At 43.2% G+C, this 20,333-nt stretch overlaps 1 pseudogene; it reads left to right on the forward strand.

Annotated features, from left to right (window-relative positions):
* Positions 1 to 1,206: 1,206 nt before the first annotated feature.
* Positions 1,207 to 10,292, forward strand: LOC129078829 (ferritin light chain-like; annotated as a pseudogene).
* Positions 10,293 to 20,333: the final 10,041 nt, after the last annotated feature.

Here is a 20,333-nt window from a genome sequence, read left to right on the forward strand (position 1 = left end):
TAAGAAACTTCCAACACTGAGCGAAGACACTTAACCAGGTCCACAGTGTCCTTAAGATAAAAATAAGTCTCACACTAAGAAGTGCCAGTTTCCTGTTACTCAAGTAGGTCACATTTCTCCTGAGGGTGCTGGTAAAGCAAAGACGGTGTCACATAATGAATGTCCTCATCAACATCAGGGTGATGGTCTGACCTTGAGACTGCAATTAGGTGAAAGCAATTCTGCTTGATGCTGGGCCCAGCCAGCTGAATCCCTGGCAGGTAGATGTGTGGATGGATTCCACAGACCTTCAGTAATCTTCCAGGCTTTTGCCAAAGACCAGGCTGTGCTAAGTTTGAAATTGCTCTTCCAGGCAGACCTGCCTTCTTGAGGGTCTTTATAGAAATTCCAGTGTTCACAACATTCACATGATGCGGCTTCTGCCTCAGGGCCCTGATCAACACCCTGGTTCCCAAGAACCGCAGCTTCAACCTGGAGTCTGGTCATGTCCCAGCCAGATCAATCCAGAGCCTTTGAATCAATCAGTCCACAACCCTTCAAAGCTTGTAGTCTAAATAGTTGGCCACTCTCTTTAAGGGAGAGCCCCTAATTGGTCTGGTTCGCCAGCACCTCCTGCCCTTCCCCACCCTCCCCTTGTCCCCCTTGGCAGCCCTATGGCTCATCTCAGTAAGCACCGCACGCATCTCACTGATCGGCTCCATCTGGGTGGGACTTGCATTTCTTGGCATGGGTATTTCTCAGGATAAGAAACAGTCCTGGTTCACTAGGTTGTCTTGTGCCATCACCAAAAACACACAGGAGTCAACAAATGGTCTTTTGATCTCCTCATTCTTGCTTTTTCAGGTAGAAGTGAGGACAGGTGGGGACAGATGTTAAGCAGTGGACAGTGATTACTGAAATGGTCACAGCACCACCACCTAGAGTGCACAGCGTCTTTGCTGCTACACAGAGCCTCAGGCCACCTTGGCCTGGTTTTCCTCACTGAAGACAAAGTCACCAAAGTTTATACTTTTCTCCAAACCCTGGTGAGACTAAGGGGACCTCGCCTCAGCCAGCAGCTGACAATCTCCCAAGACAACTGAGTCCAGGTTCAGAAATGGCAAAGGTGGTCTCCTGGGGCATGTTCCATCCTTACCCAGGCAGTATACCCATTCTGCCACCCTGGGTCATTCACTTGGGAACACAACGCTGCCTATGCTATGGCATATGGCCAAGCCACAGCTGTGCAAGGGGACTCGAAGGCCACAGTGCTCCTCCAGGAAAAAGCATTGTCCTACCTTTAGTCCCGCAGGGAAAAATATGCTGGAGGTAAGGAATCAATCATCAGTGTGTCTGGGTGGATGTGTGCATGTACTCACTGGGTTTCTTTTATTCCATACTTTCTGATAGCCCTCTATTAAATGCTTACTTCACACATAAATGACAGCCAGGTATCTGGAAATATAAAAACTGAATAAAAGTGTATTTTCTTAAAAGAACTGGACTATTCCTTGGCTAATTAAGAGGAAAATATGTGCAGAACCCCCACTGAGCACTCTCTGCAGAAGTGTATTCATACCTTTAAGGATCTTTCTGTAGTAAAGCAGTTAGTGGCTATACTGAGGTGAGCACCAGTCTACTCCCTGGGTACATGGAACCACACTTTCCTTCTCTGATGCACAAAACTCAAATCTCAAATCAGCTGTCAATTGGTTGAGGAGTCCCATAAAACTACAAACTGGGGGTAGAGAAATGTTACATATAAGGAATAGAGTTGCAGGAAGCTTCCCACCTGCCCATTCTAGAACTTGCCCAAGGCAAATTCTTTCTGGAGGCCAAGAAAAGAAAGAGAGTATTTTGATAGAACTTACAAGGCCCATCAAGGCACAATCTGGCATTGTCCATCCCAAATAAATGCATGTACGTACAGTTTTATAGTAGCTCCCCTCATGGTAGGTCAAAGTCCTTCCGTTGTTCCCTTTTCATTAGTCAAATGGAGTGAGCAATAAGCCTCTCTCCCCACTCTCCTGTGCAGCGCCTGAGGACTTTGTGCAGGGTCACGCTGCAGGCCAGCTGAGCACCCCCCATTCCCCTTGCTGCGGCGTCCAGTTCAGGGCAGGCTCCAGCAGAGTGTGGCCCAAACAGAGAAAAGCAGAGCGTCTTCATCAGGGGCAGCTGGCAGTCCCTGCCTCTGCTGATGGAAGCAGCCTCAGGAAAGCACACCGCACACAGGAGAGCCAAGTTAGGAGAAGCTACAAGAAACAGAGCCAGGGGCAGGACCTTGGTCAAATCATGCCTGGAGTCCATGAAACACTTGGGTCTAATGTTCAAGCCTGTTCATGAGATGGGATTTTCAGTAACCTGCAACCAAAAACATCCTACCTAAAATACCACATGTCTTCAGAATCATTAAACAATTAATAGAATGGAAACAACCACCATCTTGTAGAATAGACTTTAGAAATCCTGGCTTTGAAAGGTATTACACTCAGGAAGACCGAACAACCAACAGTGATCGTATATGTTCAAGGGGGCAATGCCTCCTTTAACAACCCATGCATCATTTTCTACTTGCACTCTATTTCTAAGATGACTTGGGTCAGCTTACTCTAAAAGGACATATTTATTAGGATAATTAAAATAAGAATTAAATATCCAGGGGGAGAGATGAATATAACAGAAAACAACTGTGAAATATAATTTCTATGCTGGAACATACAGAGCATCCAAGCAGCCAAGGTAAGAAAAATAATAAAATAAAAAAGAGTAGCTTAATTTTTACATAAGTCTTATCTGAAAAAGAAAAACATCCCTGTTTGGCAGGTGATATGACACTTTTTCCTAGCAGTAAGCAAGCTCTAGAGTAGTTGTAGTCAATTTGGAAAGTTTAGGCCCCTGAATGCTGACATAGCTGAACCACTTCAGCTTATCTGTATTTAGAGGGTCAACAAAAGTGTCAACATTAATCTAAGTATTGGCAGTGTTAGAATGTTACCAGATTCTGTCAGAGAAATGTTTATGTCAGCACTTGCAAGAAAGTACAGTGGACTGCGGTGACTTTCTTGAAGAAAGTGCAATGTGACACCAGCACCTCAGGGCTGTAGCCAGCAGCAGCAGGAGACAGGAGGGCGCACTGAGGGCTTGAGCTCTGCAGCCCCTCTGCACCCTGAGGATGAACAGGGCAGGAAGAGGGAGAAGCAGAAAGACGAAAGAAGAGAAAGGAGATCATGTGGGAACTCTCAGAGGAGCAGCTACATTGCAGGACTCTGATGTATGCAGCAGGAGAGAGAAAGTGTATTTCATCGGTGTGTGCTGACACATGGCTCCACTTTCCCCTAGAGAAATGTGCAGATGCAGAGAAGTTGGGTTCACCTTGAAAGAGAAAAGGGAGCTCTGGACACAATTTGGACTAGGAGCCTGTTGTTGGGTAACCAGAGCTTGTCTTTATTGCGTACAGCACTCTGCGAGGTCCAGTGCTATTATTATCCCCACAAGGATAATAGTATCTGATGAGGAAATGTTTGGTTTTTTGAAGATCTCACATCTAATCAGTGATGGAGCTAGGGGTCTGATCTGAAGTGGATGCAGAACCCACTGCTCCCCTCTGGTGACCATGTCCTTCCCACGCACCTGCAGGGGACGGTCCCATGTGAGCTGTGACAGCCCCTCCAGCTTGTGCTGCACCTTTCTTCATTCCCAAACTATCCCACTCTCCCTGCGGCCCAGAAGCACAAGACAGTGAAGAGCTCTAGGTAGCCTTTGATCAACAGGCAACAGGAGCCAGGAGAGGAATGCTTCAGGCCCTGGCCTTGAGCAGACAGCTCTGAGAGGCAGCCCGCATCCTTCCCACAGGTTCCGACAGAGTGGAGTCAGCTACCCAGAGTTCACCTCCACACACACACTTGCCTATTCTCCTCCTTCTCTCACTCTCCTCGATCCTGGAATCGTCTCCCAAATACGCTGCCTGCAGCAAAGCCCTGTCTCAGGCTTGAGAGAAAGCAAAGTGAACCAAGAGAATGCCTCAGCAAAGGGAGGTCAGAGATCAGAAAAGAAAGCTCATCGAATTCTTAGCAGATTCAGGCTCTTTTTGCTAAAGCCATCGACCACGGCCCTGGTCTATCTGGAAAGAGAGGCTGCAGAAGAGGAAGAGGTTTTCAGGGAAAGATGGGCTCTGTGCTTGGCCAAAGGCAAAAGATTTCAATGAACAAATGTCTGACTGAACTACTATTTTCTGAAGGTTGACTTGTCTATTTCCAAAAATGTCATGACAGGAATCACCAGACCATGGAGTTGCTACTGAAATGCGTCAGTAAATACATTTCAAAGTACTCTTTCTCTTGGGCAGTTGTATACAAAAGACTGATGAAATGGGTCTTTGTAGGGCTACTTGCCAATTTCCTCCTAAGTGGAGCACAGGCCCCTGATTAGAAGCAGGCAAGAAAAGGGCATGATATTCTCTCTCTCTCTCTCTCTCTCACTCTCTTTCTCTCTCTCTCCACCCCACCGAGATTTGCATATTTTAATACTGCAGACACCCAATAAATAAATGAATGAATAATGAATTAATGAATAAAAATAAATAAAGTAGAACCTTTGGAGCCTGGGAAGAAGTCTAATCTTCTCCAAGGTCTCAAAGCTGTCACCTTTTTCACCAGCTGTTTGCAACGTGTGCAACAATGCACTGAGAAAGAGACTTTTCCAGACGGCACTGGATTAAGCAACTGTATCCAATGGTCACTACAGAACCAGGGGTTTACCTGAGGACAGCAAATGAGTCTACTGCCAGACAAGATATGGGGGCTCCCCTTGAGCATAGAAAGTTTAAGATTATTTTTATTTTGTATCCATCACTCTTACCTCAATGATTCAACTTATGGTACAGGACATTATTCAGAAAATAATATGCTATTAAAGAATTTCATTTCATGGTACATTTAATGAGAAAATTCTCCAGCAAGGGAAGGCTAGTTTCCTCAGACACAAGAAGGTGAGAGTTTCCACTGATGCTGGTGTTTCTGAGCTGCTCACAGAAAGACAGGATCCAGACCTGAGACCCCGAGCCCTGAGGAGGGGTGCTGGCCCATTGGGGCTGGGGGCTCTGAGCTTGGATGGAGGAGGCCCCGTGTGCCTGGAGCCCAGAGCTCTAGGAACAGGTACTGGGGGAGCAAATGCTACAAAAACTACAAACAGGATCCGGCTACCTCCGTGAGAGGAACTGTCACCGCCAGTGTGAGGAATCAGTGTTGGAGAGATGCTCACAGGAATTGCAAGCGCGGGGGGGGGGGGGGGCGGGGGTGTCTGGAAAAAGTCCCTTCCTCCTGCCGCTTTGTAGGTTTTCATCTAGTGCTCCCTGTTGGTAGAGCCTACTGGGTATCAGCTTGAAAAGCAAAAGTGAGGTTTGCAGCGTCCCAGCCCCAACATCGCAGAGAACGGGATGGGTTTGCAGCTGAGACAACAGCTTAGTGACTGACATAGCACTCTATAAGACTATCATCCTCAGAATACCAAAGCTCTAATTTTCAAATATCTCCTGTGCTTGCAATTCAGCGAAAAAATAAAATATCAGGAAGCTGTGGAGGAACTGCTGTCTCGCATTATGTCGTCAAAAGTGCACTCAGCTCACAGGTGAGCTTTGGATAAAAACTGGAGATGATGAGGGATTCAGTGCCTATGTATTTTAGCAACTTAGTATCAACCAGGAACAAGGGCAGGCTGAAGAAGTACATTGTGTTAGAGATGCACAAACAATAGATAATGTTTGAATACTACTGGAAAAATGAAAGGACATGGATAATGGCAGAAAAGAACGAAAAGGTAGAGTTTTTATGGCACTTAAGAAAATGTTGTGCATTGTATGAAAAGACTGCTTCTGCATGTGACTTATTCATTTTGAAGAAAGCAGCCACATTAAACCACCTGCAGGTCCGCATACCCACACTCTTCTTTGCATTCTATGAGAAGGAGGCAAACTGGAAAGCAGGCCAGTGATTGGAACTGTTCTGAGCCTACCTGTGCCCCTCCCCAAGTACTGACCAACCACGACCCTCATGCTCCCACACAAAATAACTCAGTTGAGTATGGTCAAATACATAGTAAAGTATTTGGAATGATTTCTGTTCAAAGGCACAGGACATGTGGAAATCAAAGACTGACATTTATTAATCCAGAAAATTTATATTCAAAGGCCATGGATAGTCAAGGCATTACTGATAGTTGAGAAAAGAAAGTCAGGCAAATCCTAGAAAAAATGGACTCAGTGAGAAGATCTGCACTCACGGGTAATGCCTGAGAGGGTGAGGATTTTTTGAAACCTCAGAGTGGAAATCCTGGCCCCTCCAAGAAGAGAAAGACCCTCCCTCCACTTCCCCGGCCTCTTTTCCTGGCCTTGAGGCTGCACCAACCTCTTCGTCACCTGTGGGCACACAAGGGGTTCATGGTCTCTGCTGTGCATGCTGTACACAGCCTTTTCCTATTGAATGATGATAAATAGGGGATTTAGGTTTAGGATAAGAAAATATGACAAAATTATGGAATAAATATACAAAAATGCCATAGAGTAATTGCATAATACATGTTCTTAACTCTCTCACAGCTCCAGCTACCTAAGACTCCAGTTCTGAACTCTGTTGTTCGTTTTTGTCATTTTTAGCTTTGGCCACTTGCTTCTGTGCAGACTGGATGTTTTTCAAGTTCAAAGTGAAAACCATGCCTTTTAGCTTTCTTGTAAGGTTTTTCTAATCTTCACCTGGCATTCATGTGCTTCTGGCAATAGACACTTCTATCCATTGTAACTCAACCCAACTAAGGAAATTTCAATGCTTTGTGGGTACTTCAATTAGCTTTTGGGGAAAAAAGTAATTATAATGTGGTAATAGTCTTCCAAGGCGTCAGATACCTCTAGGATATCTTTCCTCCTTGGCCTCTACAGACAAAGAACCAAAGAACCTAGATGTATCAGGCAATTGCTGAGGCCCCCAAATTGTATGCAAGACATATATGTTTGGGCATATAAAGCATGCTTTTGTGAGAGAAGTCTATTACTTTCATCAGATTCTCAGAGAATTTCTTGACCTCATAAAAATTGTGAATCCTGAATCTGTCTAAAATCTGTTCATGAATAAATGGAAGAAAATTAATAAATGAATAAAATGTCATTCTTTTTATAACTTGTTAATTATTGATTTTGAGAGAGAGAAGAGAGACAGACAGACAGACAGGGAGATAGACATCAATTTGTTGTTCTACTTATTTATGCTTTCTTGCATGTGCCCTGACCGTGGACCAAACCCACAACCTTGGTATATTGGGATGATGCTCTAACCAACTGAGCTACCCATCCAGGGCCTAAAATATTATTCTGTGTAGCTTCTGTTGTTCATTCAATTTCTTTTCCCCATCCCATTCACCTTGCAGCCCGCTACCCTCGCCAAGCACACAATTAACTTCTTTAATCATTAATAGCCAGTCACGATTTTTCTGAACCACGTTTTTGGGGTTCAGACAGTTCCTTTTGAACCACACACATGTCAATGATTGCTCTTCAGATCCCACATTCCCTGGGAGGTATATTCTGGGGAATAATTGTCTCCATGTCACACAATCCCTGTGCCTTTGTGTGGAAAGGCCCCTAAAGCTGTGGGTGGGAGGCTCAGGAAAGGACAGTAGTTCCTATACAAAGTCAGAGAGGGGACAGCGAAAGAGGCCTTAGAATGAAGTGGGTGGGGGAAAGTAGAAGAAAGGAAGCTCCAGCCTGCTGGGCACCGCTCCCCACGCCCAGGCTGAGCTTTCTGTCAGCAGCCCCACACAAAGGCCAGCCCTAATGCCTGACACATACACACACACAAACTACCACCTCCACCACCCTCTGGGGCCCGCCAGCTCTTCTAGACACTTTTTTCCATTCAATTAGCCAACACTAAAGCCAGGCATTATATGAGGCATTGAGAATCAAAGTTTAATAAGCTCAGGGTCTGAAGAGATGGCAAACAGACACACACATAGAGGTTATATTACAGCTCTGTTAAGCACTATCACCAAAGTGGACAAGGGCAATGCACAACTCTAGGGGGCACAATTGTGGGAGCCTGTGGGAGTCTCACTCCTCCCTGCATTTTCTCTTCTCTATGTGCACATACCCTCGAGTTGTACCACCCAGAGGCCCTGGATGTGACCTATGGACACCCAGATGGGTAGAGGATGTGCTAATGGTGGCCATCACTATCCTATTGCGATGATGGCAGGGTGGGATCGCACACCCTATTCATCATAAACCTGGTGCCTGCACTATCTGCTCCATTGTGCTGTGTCCTATTCCAGCCTTTTAAAGGCCACCACACTTAATCTTACTAGACACATGGGCAAAGGCTATGCGCAACCACATGCCTATGAAGAAATACCTAGTGCCACCAGCTGTAAAAACAGTGCAAGTAAAAACAATACCAGCAGTTTTACAGACTGCTAACATCCAGCACTGATGAGGATATAGGGAAATGCACTTCTCATACACTTCTGGTGAGGGCATGAATCTTTACAATTTTTGAAAAATACTCTGGTAATATCCAATAAAATTAGGAATACACATCGCTTTTGACCCATGAGTGTCAACTTTGGAGAATTTCTTCTTTATGAATAAAAGCATGAGTTTTGTTTATAATGTCAAAGGAAAATAAAACTGAAAACATGCTAAATATCCACAATAGAGGAATGATTGGCAAAAGTATGCTATCTGTACCAAGGAATATTACACATCCATAAAAAAGAGTTTCATTTATTTATATTTGCCTAGAAGTATACCAGTGATATATTATTTAGAGAGAAGAGATAAAGGAAAATTATGGAGACATGTATAGAGCAAAAGCTTATTCTTAATCAAAAATATAATAAAAACACACACACATTTGAGCAGAGAGAAAGATGTAAAAGGTTACAAATCATACTGTTCAGATTTGTTACCTCAAAGGCTACAATTAGAGGCAAAGAGAGAATTATTGTGTTTTTCTTCATACATTTCTGCTTTGTAACATTTGCTATGATAAACATAACTTTTTTGGTAATTAAAAATTCTAGGCAAGAGAATGAGAAGACAAGCCATAGGCTAGAAGAAAATATTTATCAAAGATATATCTAAGACTGTTAAAGAGAACTCTTAAAACAAAGAAATAAAACAATCTAATTTAAAAAATAAGCAAAAGATGTAAACAGATACCTCACTAAAGAAGATATAGAGATGGCATATAAGCATATGAAAAATGCTTAACATTGTATGCCATTAGAAATTGCTAATTAAAACAAGATACCTTGCAACTTATTAGAGGGGCCAAAATCCCAAACACTGACAACACCAAGCGTTGGTGAGCATGTAGAGCAACAGAGACATTCATTCATTGTTGGTAGGAGTGCAAAATGGTACAGTCGCTTTGGAAGACGGTTTGGCAGTTTCTCACAAAACCAAATATGTTCTTACCATATAATCTAGCAATCACATTCCTTGGTATTTATCCAAAAGAGTTGAAGACTACGTCCACACAAAAACCTGCACATGGATGCTTTATTCATACCTGCTGAACTTTGGACAGTGCCCTTGGTGGTCCTGGGATCTGTCTCTTCCTTCAACATGGTTTGGATGGAACACACATAAGGATGTCCCTTCTTTCTAACTACCCTCCAGCCTCTTTTCTAGTCACCACTTTTGGAACCAACTCAGCCATCCTCAGCATCTGAGCAGACAACACCACTTTGGGTTTTTTGTTTGTTTGTTTGTTCGTTCGTTTGTTTGTTTTACCTTAATTCTTCATTGCTGAATAATCACGAGCTCCCTAATTCGTTAGAATTATTCCTCCAAGGTGGAGGCTGCCATCAACCGCCTGGTCAACCTGCATCTGCAGGCCTCCTACACCGACCTCTCTCCGGGCTTCTATTTCAACTGTGACAATGTGGCTCTGCAGGGGATGGGCTACTTCTTCCAAGACTTGTCTGAGGAGAAGCATGAGGGCACCAAGAGTCTCATAAAGCTGCAAAACCAGAGTAGTGGCCGCATTCCTCCAGGACGTGGTTGAAGCCTTCCCAAGATGAGTGGGGTCAAACTCAGGATGCCATAGAAGCTGCCTTGGCTTGGAGAAAAGCCTAAGCCAGCCCATTTTGGACCTGCAGGCCCTGGGTTCTGCCCACACAGACCCTTATCTCTGTGACTTCCTGGAGAACCACTTCCTAGATGGGGAGGTGAAACTCATCAAGAAGATGGGCCACCTAACATCGCTCCCCAGGCTGGGATGGGTGAGTATCTCTTTGAAAGGCTCACCCTCAAGCAGAACTAGGAAGCCTGTGGACCTCAGAGGACTTTGAAGGGCTTCACATGCATTTCCCTGGTATCTGGCTTTTGCCTGAGCCTCTCCCTGAAACCACTAGACACTCTTTTAGCCACCCCTCCCATGCATTGGACCAAATGGAAACAATAAAGCTTTTTACAGCAAAATAAAAATAGAGCAATAATAATGACAATTGATAAACTTTGGAAACAACCAAGATGTCCTTCAGTAGGTGAATGAATAAACAAACTGTGGTACATCCAGATGATGGAGTATTATTCAGCACTAAAGAGAAATGAGCTATTAAACCATGAAAAAACATGGAGGAAACTTGAATGCATATTTCTAAGTGAAAGAAGCCAATTTGAAAAGGCTATGTACTGTAGAATTACACTATATGTCATCCCAGAAAAGGTAAAACTATGAAAACAGTAAAAAGATCAATGGCTGCCAGGGGTTGGGCAGTGGGAAAAGGAATAGGTGGAGCACAGATTTTTAGGGCAGTGAAACTACTGTGTATGATATGATAATGTTGGATACTTGTCATATTTGTCATCATACATTTGTTAAAACCCATAAAATGTACAACACCAAGAGTGAACCTAGTATAAATTATAAACTTCGGGTGATAATGATGACTCAATGTAGGGTTTGTTTTTTTTTTAATCTTCACCTGGGGACATTTTTTCCTTGTTTTGTAGAGAGAGAGAGGAATAGAGGAAGGGAGACAGAGAAACGCTGATGCAGGAGAGAAGCATTAATTGCTTGCCTTCTGTACACACCCATACTGGGGATCATATACCCAGACTGGGGATTGTACGTGCCTGCACCAGGTACCAAACCTGAAACCCAGGTATGTTCCCAGACCAGGAATTGAACCCTCAAACTTTAGGTTACCAGACAACACTCCAATCAACTAAGCCACATCAGCCAGAGCTCAATGTAAGTTCATTGATTATAACAAATATCTTACTCTGGTGAGGGATGTTAAAAATGGGGGAGGCTGTGTGTGTGAGGGGGCAGGAGGTTGTATGGGAAATCACACTTTCTGCTCAATTTTGCTGTGAATCTAAAGTTGTCCTAAAAATAAAGTCTATTTAAAAAGTTTTAGTAACTCTAAAAAATTCTAGTGGAGGTGCTCTTCCTCCTGGGAGCACGCCCATGCCCTTCTTCCCTCCCCGGTGTGTATCTCCTAATTCTAAGGGTCCTCATGAGACTTGCAACCAGGGGAGCAATGGGCAGCAGCTGCTTATCCCAGGCTCACGCCCTCAACCTGCTTGTCTCCAATGGCCCCCTTTTCTCTGACTTTCCAGTGAGCCAAAGCAGCCTCACGTGGGCTTTCTCCTGTTGCTGCTTCTATCCTAAGCCTTTCCTTGTTCCACTGTTCCCAGCTTTAATAAAGGTACTCTCAAAATAATAAATAAATAGATAAAAAATTCTGGTAGAGTTTTTAGTTTTAGATACAGCCTATTTGGAAATGATTGTCATATGGGATTAGTCAATCATGGTCCTGCCATTCAAGGGGATGCTATGGAACAGTTAAAAAGAATGAAATGGAGCTCTGTATGCTGCAATAGAAATACATTCCAGACCTAGAGATGTGTGGGAAAAAAAAGATGCCATAACATTACATACAGAGTGATATTATTTGAGTTAAAATAGAAACAAATCATGCATGTGTGTTTGTTAATGCACAGAAAATTGCCGTGAGGAGGGTGGGAGGCTCTTAGCGGTGGTTGTCTCCTTCTTTGGGGTGGGGGGAGGCCACACACCCTCCTATCCTGTTTGAACTTTATGAGAGTAGAGATTAGCTTATAAATAAGTAAAAACTAATTGTTTTAGGAAAAGCAATTTTTCCCCTTGCCTCATATGAACAGACTGCACTGAGATGTGAGCATTTACTCTGACCGGTGGTTATAAAGCTTGTGTCAGCCTCAGGCTCACAAAATCAATCATCAATTTCTACATTCAGCACCACTTGCCCCTTAGGAAGGTGTGTCATAACCAAGTAAGGGTGTGTCCAACTTATGGAATTATTATGATACTTACATTTATGTAATGCTTTATAGTCTAGGAAGGGCAAAAAGTCCTTTGTGAAAAATCTGTCTTTATGGAAGTAATATATAATACAAGCAGTACTTTTAAAGGTACATTATAAGCAGAATGGCAAACCTGTCCTCACTATAAACACCTACAAAAAGTATCAAATAAATGCATCAACAACTTGTAACATCCATGCCCACAGCTATTATTAACTAAGCAATTATTAGAGAATCCACTTAAAAAAATTTAAAAACCTTCCCCACATGGACAATTACACATACCTTTGGTTAAGACACAGACTAGAACAAATTACTAGCATCTTCAAAACACCCAAATGTCACTATGTTTTCTCTCAAGATGCCTTTGTTCAAGGAAAGCAGTCTAAGCCCACCCAAAAGCAGCATTGGGGGATCATGTGACATGGAACATAGGGAAACACCCAATGCTCCCAAACTCCCACTCAGCCCAGACAGAGCAAAACAAGGTATATACAACATGGGGAGACTTTTGGTTACCCTTGGTATACAATTGTAGTAGGCAGTTAGGCATGAATAAAGTAGGAACAATAGGCCAGGTAAAGAAGATCACCAGGGCAGAAGGCCATAGGTGCCTGTCAGACAATTGTAGGGTGAGACCTTGGCCCCAGGGTGACCTTTTCTCTCCTATAATATCGCTGGCCATTCAGTTTAGACCCCTGACCTTTCACATTGCTAATCATGTGGTAGAGCTCCTTCAAGGAGCTACAAGGGGGCTGGAGAACAGCCTCATAGGACTCCCATACAAGCCCTTGCACCACCGCTCCCTTAAGCTTTAAGCCCCCAGGACAATGAGGTTCTGACCTCCTTGAAACAAATAATCTTAGGAACAAAGCTTTGGGTCTGTTTACCACAAACACAGATTTTTGGTCAAACTAGGCCTCAGATTTGTTTCAGCTCCAGATCCAGAAAAGCAGCAAGGCCAGGCTGGCCAACGCTAAGGCTGACATCAGGACCAGCTTCAATGACTAATGACCCCATACCTTAATGCTGACCAATCAGTGGAAGCCACAATCCTGAACAGCCGCACCTGGAAAGCTGATGAATATTCTATTGAGACCCTCCCCTGGGACCCCGCCTCTTGCACACCAGCACCTTGCTGATGTGTATTCTTTCTGCATGTGTGGCCTTTCACCCCTTCCTTCCCCCAGGCCCATGTATCCTTTGCTTGCTTTCTCCTAAATTTCAAGGGCCCTACTTTTGCCTCTTGCTTCCTGAGCCCATGCAGCCCAGCTGGCTCAATTCTTCTACTTCTGTGACTTTCTACATAAAATGTTGCTTCTATTTGAATCTTGGCTCTGAATTCTTTCTTAGCCAGAACTTAAGTAGCGAGGTTGATGAATCGAGGGTCCAAAACATTCTGGTGTCATTCACTGCTCACATAATCAGATAATTTTCCTCTCAATTCATGATTTTGAAAAAACGTTTTACAGAATTTTAAAAGCAGCTTTTAAATGTAGTAACATCAGGGAAAAACTTTTGAGTGGAAAACAATTCTCATTTTATAACAGACATCTATGGGAATATATCACTTGACTGATCAAGATCATCAGTTCTACAAAGAAAGCTCACAGTTGCTTATGTAAGTTAAAATAAAACAGTAACAGTCATGGCTACCATTTCTTGAGCACACACTACTGTTCACAAGCACTCTCTCTTTAATCTTCACAATAACCCTACAAAGTGGGTATCATTAGCACAACTTTACAGGTGAGAAAACTGAGGCAAAGAGCCAAATACTGCTCACGGTCACAGCCAGGGAAGGGGTTAGCCAGGACTAGATTCGGTTCTTCAGGAGCTCAAGGGTCATGTCCCATTCTGGAAAGGGCTGACTGGATATAAGACACAAGGGACATGCACCCAATTCAGAGCATAGGAATGACCTTGCAGTGGCCTGGCTGGACAGTGAGGTGATCAAATTAGACTTCTCTGAGAACAGGATCTAGGTGACGTGACAGCATCAGGGACCTGTGAGCTCACAGAGAGCTCAGAGAGGGGGCCTGAAGCAGCCTGAGGTGATGCACAGACTCTTAGGAGCAGAGGAAGAAGGGCCAAGGCTGAACACAGGAGCTCTGTGCATGGTCCAATCTCACTAATGCCAAAGGCAAGAGTAATGATCCCATACAACCTTGTTCTTGAGGTCCTAAGGATGCCTTTCCTTTTTGAAGCTGCGACCGACCAGATGACTGCTGGCTAAGGACAACTGTTACTTCCCTTCTTCACCGGGGATTGCCTTCCCCTTCCTCTATGGTAACAGACTTTTACCATGTCCAGTGAGGCCAAAGATCCAACTAATGAACCTCTCCTCTTGGCCATCCTGGCATTTTGAAGCAGGGGGGCAAATGATTGTGTTTCAGTACAATTCAGCAATGATTTATTATTTCTGACAATTCTGTAAGTTTGCAGGGCTTAGCTGGCTGGGTCTTGCATTCTACGTGGTGTCAACTGGAGCTCAGTTGGGGCTGGTACATACAAGATGGCTTCATGCACATGACTGACACCTCAGCTGGGGCAGGTGGAGTAGCTGGGTTTGGATTATCCCCAGAGGTTGAAAACAGCAGCAGCAAGACCTAGTAAGGCTTTCCAATGCATTCTATCAGCCAAAGCAAGTCACAGGGGAAAGCCCGACTCAAAGAGAAAAGAAAGACTCCATTACCTGATGGAAAAAGTGACATGAGCATACAAGAATTATTAACAGCTACCTTTGCAGATACTACCACAAAACTTCAGTGGAAGCTGTTATAGCTTACTCAACTACCATGTCCCTTTTTTCCTTGTTCCTGCCTAGAATGTGGGTGCAATGACTAGAATTTCAGCAGTCATATTGCAACTATGAGATAACTTGGAAGAAATAAGATACACACTGAGAATAGCAGAAAGAAAGAGGAAAATTAGGTTCCTGGGGAGACAGAGTAGCTGCTATACTGGCCAGGGAGTGTGCCTATTTCCAGAGTGTTTACATATTATTAAAAACAAAACAAAATAAAAACAAACAAGCAAACAAAAACACCTCTATCTTACTTAAGCAATGGTTATTTGGTTTTTCCAGTGTTCATAGGCTCAAATGTGAACAACAGAAGAAATCGCATAGTCTACAACACAATATTTTCTATTTTTTAGAACTCTAACTAATAGCACATATTCTGATTAATTTTTAAGTTTCATTTGAGCCACATAAAATATACTTGCAAGATTCAAGATAAAGGTTTAGCAACAAGTACTTTGCCTCTAAGATGCTAGGAGTCAGTCCCTGGGGGCCTATGAGAAAGAGTTAAGAGGCTACTTAATCCTTCCATATAAATACTTCCTGAGAAAAACACTTCTAATTTCTTTTACCCAAAACTAAGGTTGACTGCCTGCTCTAAACTCCCCACCATTTAGGGAGAAATAGTGCACACAGAGCAAATGGGGTCACCATATCCTCCCCCTCAGTTTCTTATTTCCCGTTCAATTAATAATCCCTCTCCAATAACTGAGGTTTTGTTGCCATGTCTGATTCATGGAAATGTAGCTTTCATTTTCCTCCCCCTTCCAGTTTTTTAAAATCCTCACCCAAGGATTTGTTTTTGTTGATTTGAGAGAGAGGGAAACATTGATGTGAGAGAGAAAAATCAATTTGTTCCCACCCATATGCACTGACCAGGGACTGAACCTGCAGCCTAGATATGTGCCCTGACCGAAATCAAGCCTGCAATCTTTTGGTGTATGGAGCAGTGCTCCAACCAACCGAACCACCCAGCAAGATTTTTTAAAACCCATTCCCAATTTTTAAAACAGCAAGTAAATAGGCAAGTTTTAAAACATAGAATAGGATTTTTACAGGTGTTCATTGAACTCTAGGATACTCAGGCATTCCCAGTCTGGGGTAGGGGTGCACATATGCAATGACTAACTGCCTCTTAAGGTGTCACAAATAAGAACAGGGGAAATGGCAGCCTCGTAGCATATTTCTTTTGAAAAGTAGCTGAACTTGGCTATGTTATTATTTCACTCATTTTTGTATAGGTTTTGGCAAGTATTTTACTAGACTTTTACATAGATTTCAAGTTATTGGAGTATTTTATATTCCTGTTTATTTTAAACTAGTAATTAGCTATATGAGACAAATGGACACATTCCTGAAATATACTTAAATACAGGGGTGGGTAAAGTAGGTTTATATTTTGTAATACAAATAAATAATACAACAATTAATAATAATATAATAAATCCACATGCAACTGTAAACCTACTTTTGCCACCCCTGTAAAACTGGAGTACTACTGCTGCTATATACAGTATTATTAAGAGAGTGATAATTTATTGTGCTGTTTTGCAACATTTTAATGTTAAAGTCTAATTATTTACACCAAATGCTTTTCTAGAGAATCCTCTTTGAATGTTCATCAGGGTAGAAAATCACAGCTCCTTGCAACTTATTTCCTAATTCAGTTAAATGTTTATATCTTATTTGATCATTTGCCAGAAGAAAACGCGTTACCTACATGTTTCATACTTTTTTATTCCTACCATGATAACCTTAAAATTTCAGCGATAACCAATGGATCCTTAACCAGTGATCTCTTCTGATTCCAGCGACCTGCTCAGGGTCATGCTCTTCCCCCTTCCGCCGCCCGCCCCCGCTCCCCGCCCCCCACTCCCCACCCCCACACAGATGTGGCCCCGCTCAGCGCTCTGCCTCTAACCTGGGCACCCCACCGAGCTGTGTGATCTACTGGGCTCTGTGTCCACGCGGTTTTTTTCTTTTTCTTTTTCTTTTTTTTTTTTAAATTTTCCATATCTTTTCTTATCTTTCTGTTCTTTGCTTCCCATTTCCAATCTCTCACTGCTTCAACATCCACTGACTTTCAATCTTAAAATACCCTTGAAGCGGTGGCTATTCCCGTCCGCCGCTCATCATTTAACCACGCAGTTACTCAAAACTCAGGGGCACAGACCCAGGCTCTACCACTGGTTACAAAATAAACAGTTAGCCAGGGACCTCAGAAAAATGATCAATGTTCAGCACTAATGAAATAACCGCTCTCCCGCCCCGCCCACACACTTCATCTCATTAGCATGACTTATTCTGAAGGATAGTAATACTATGAACGCACTTGGTAGAAGGAGGTCCTTTCCCATCTCCGGACCCCAGCCCTGGAAGACAATTGTGCCCAGGGCCTTATCCCAAATCACCGGCCAGCTTCGCCCTCTGCTTCAACCCATTTAGCCCACTGACTGCTTGAGTCCTGTGACCCGACTCCTATCAAGGTGCTGGGGTGGCTGGACGCGGGGCTCACCTGGTTCCGTCGCGGACCCGTGGACCTGGTCACGGGCTCACCTGGTCACTCGCGGACTCGGGTGGACTCACGTGGATCACGCTCTGGCTCGGGCACGGGCTCACCTGGTCACTGGCGGAGCCCACTGGGTTGCCCCCTGTGCCCGCGCCGCTGCGGCCGCTCTGGAGGACGCTCTGAGCTGCTGCAGCCCTGCATGCGGGGCTGAGAGGTCAGCAGGGAGTTCCAGCCAAGTTACCCCGTGTTCTTCGAAGGGGACGGCTGCTGAAATAGGTGCACTCTATTACACCGGGTCTTTGCGACCCGAGTGACCCCTCTAGGCCAGTTTTCCCTCCATACACTGACCGAGATCTCCTAGGCGCTCTTCGCTTCTTTCCCTTTGGTTAGGGAATTCGCTGCGAGGCGCGGGGACCCATCAGAAATAGAAAACTACTTTTTCCCCCTGCTGATGACTGTGAGGAACTGCATGTGGCGGGACAAACCTGTAACAAAGGTTTCTTTCTTTCCTAGCTAAGGTTGGGGTTCTCTCCCAGGCCCCACATCAAAAGTTTTGAAAACTTTCCGTTTTATTCATTTCACTTTTTAAAGTGCCATATTAAAAGAAAGAAACTCATATTTTGGCCTCCAGATTAATAAGAATGAGAAAAGTTAAGACATATATAACCTTTTCTTTTTTTCATTTTTCTCTTTAAAATCACAGAAAATTGCAAATATACAAGTAGGCAGAAGAGTATTAATGAGTTTCTAGCTTTTGGCAATGGTGAACTAGCCTTCCTTCACATAACAATTATAAAATCTGAGTAAAATATTTTTAAAAATTATTTGAAGGCCCCGGAGATGGACCAAAAGAAGGCCGAAATTGCAGAGACTGCCCTTGAAAGATGAATGGAAACTGTTGAGATTTGTGAGTTTGTGACTTGACATCTGAAGGCAATGGCAATCCATAAGCAGCTCCAACCGCAGATAGCCACAGCCCCCTGGCTTGAATGGAAGAGAACACAGAGTTTGAGGCCAGTAGAATTGAAAAATTGGGGGGGGGGGGGCACATAATCCAGGGAGGAACCCATGGAGAGAATGAACCCTCAAATATGTGTTGTATTAGTTTTCTTTTACTGCCTTAACAAATTAACACCAGCCGAGTAGCTTAAAACTATTCTCTTTCAGTTCTGGAGGTCAGGAGTCCTGTGTGGGTCTTTCTGGACCAAAATCAATGTTGACAGGCTGTGTTTGTTTCTTAAGGCTGTAGAGGTTTCCTGCTCACTCAGGTTGCTGACAGAATTCAGTTCCTTGCGGTGGTAGGACTGTTTCCTGCCTTCTTGCTGGCTGTCAGCTGCACATCATTCCCAGCACCTGCAGACCGCTGCTGCATTCCGTGACTTGAGGCTTCCTTCCTCCATCTTGAAAGCCAGCAACTTTTGGTGGGGTCCCTTTCATGCTTCCTATCTGTGCATCTCCTTCAAATCTCTCTCATCTCTGACCCAGCCTGGACAGGGCCTCTGATTTTAAGGAATCACGTGATTAGATTGGGTCCACCTAGATTATCCATAATGACCACCCAATTTTAAGGTCAGTAAACTTAATCACATCTGCAAAATCTCCCTTGTTGTGTAAAGTAACATATTCACAGGCTCCAGGAATTAGGACATGGACATTTTCAGAGGGCCATTGTGCTGTCTATCAGAGTCTGCCCTCTCACCCGTCAAAGATATCACACTCTAATCAATAACTACATTAAATATGAATACTCCAATCATGCCATTTAAGTGACAGAGACTGTCAGACTGGATTGAAAACAAAACTAATCAAAAACTAGACCCAATTATGTACTATATAAAAAAACCCCTTTAACTACAAAGACACAAATGGCTTGAAAGTAAAAACAATAAAAAGAATTATACCAGGCAAAGAGAAAGAATATCTAAAGTGGCCAATAAGCATATGAAAAGATGCTCACCATCACTTATCATAAAAGAAATGCAAATCAAAACCACAATGAGATATCATTTCACATTCATTAAGATGGCTGCTATTAAAAATAAAAGATAATAATGAGTGTTCTGAGGACATGGAGAAATTAAAATGCTTGTGCACTGTTGGTACAACTATAAAATGGTGTAATCATTATGGAAAACATAATGAGTATGGAGACGACTCAAAAGTTAAAAATAGAATTATCATATGATCCAGCAATTCTACTTCCAGGTATTAATCCAAATGAATTCAAAGCAGGATCTCAAAGAGATAATTGCACACTCATGTCCACTGCAGTATTATTCAAAGTAGCCAAGATATGGAAGCAACCCAAAAGTCCATTGACAGGAGAATAGATGAAGAAAATCTGGTATATACATACAATGGAATATTATGCAGCATTTAACAAGAAGGAAATCCTGTTACATACTACAACAATGGATAGACCTCAAGGACATTATGCTAAGTAAAATAAGTCAGTCAAAAACAGGATAAATACTGTATGATTCCACTCATATGAAGTGTATAAACTAGCCCAATTCATAGAAGCAGAAAGTAGAAGGGTAGCTTCCACAGGCACAGGGGGCAAAGGGAAGGGGATTAGCGTAAAATGGGTATAGATTTTCCGTTTTACAAGATGAAACAGTTCTAAAGATCTGTAGCACAACAATGTAAATATACTTAACACTGCTGAACTTTACACTTAAAAATGGTTATTATGGTAA

The sequence above is a fragment of the Pteronotus mesoamericanus genome, unplaced genomic scaffold, assembly GCF_021234165.1.
Source record: "Pteronotus mesoamericanus isolate MK-2021 breed Mesoamerican mustached bat unplaced genomic scaffold, CSHL_Meso_final contig_74, whole genome shotgun sequence".
In the NCBI taxonomy this organism is placed as follows: domain Eukaryota; kingdom Metazoa; phylum Chordata; class Mammalia; order Chiroptera; family Mormoopidae; genus Pteronotus; species Pteronotus mesoamericanus.